Genomic DNA, 596 nt, shown 5'->3' with positions numbered 1-596 from the left:
TCATGATTTTGATTTTTCTGAAAAGATATGAAAAAATACAAAATTTGGTATTCATTAATGAGACAGCAAACCATCATCACATTAACTCACAAAAGGAATGAATTTTTAGCTGTTGGTGATGCCTGGAATATTGATTAAAGATCTTAGCAAACACTAGTTACTATTATGGAATTAGGTTAAGTTCAGTACTTACATTATTTAACAGACAACATTAATGTAGATTTTCAGAAAGAAATGGAAATAGCTATTCCTTTGTATCAATTCAAAATTTCTTTGTTCTAAGATTCCCTGTTTTTAATTGAATTCATTTTATAAGTACTTATGGTCTGGAAACAAACAGGCCTTCCTATATAAAATTAACATGGTTAACAGGAGTCGAATGGTTTTCAAGAGATGTGTATGAAAGAATATAATTTTGATCTTTAGATTTAAAATTAAAATAAATATGGTGTTTAATATTTATATATAAAGAAAGATAAACAAAGGATATGGGGTATCCATTCATGACACAAAATCAGTACATGCTCAGAAAAAAACCGAATAGATAGCAAGGGAGCAGCGCTTTTATTTCTGTTCTTCATCTCAAAGTTGTCTTG

The sequence above is a fragment of the Mytilus californianus genome, unplaced genomic scaffold (assembly GCF_021869535.1).
Source record: "Mytilus californianus isolate M0D057914Y unplaced genomic scaffold, xbMytCali1.0.p SCAF_3, whole genome shotgun sequence".
NCBI lineage: Eukaryota > Metazoa > Mollusca > Bivalvia > Mytilida > Mytilidae > Mytilus > Mytilus californianus.
The sequence above is the reverse complement of the archived record's forward strand: the minus strand, read 5'-3'. Positions refer to the sequence as shown.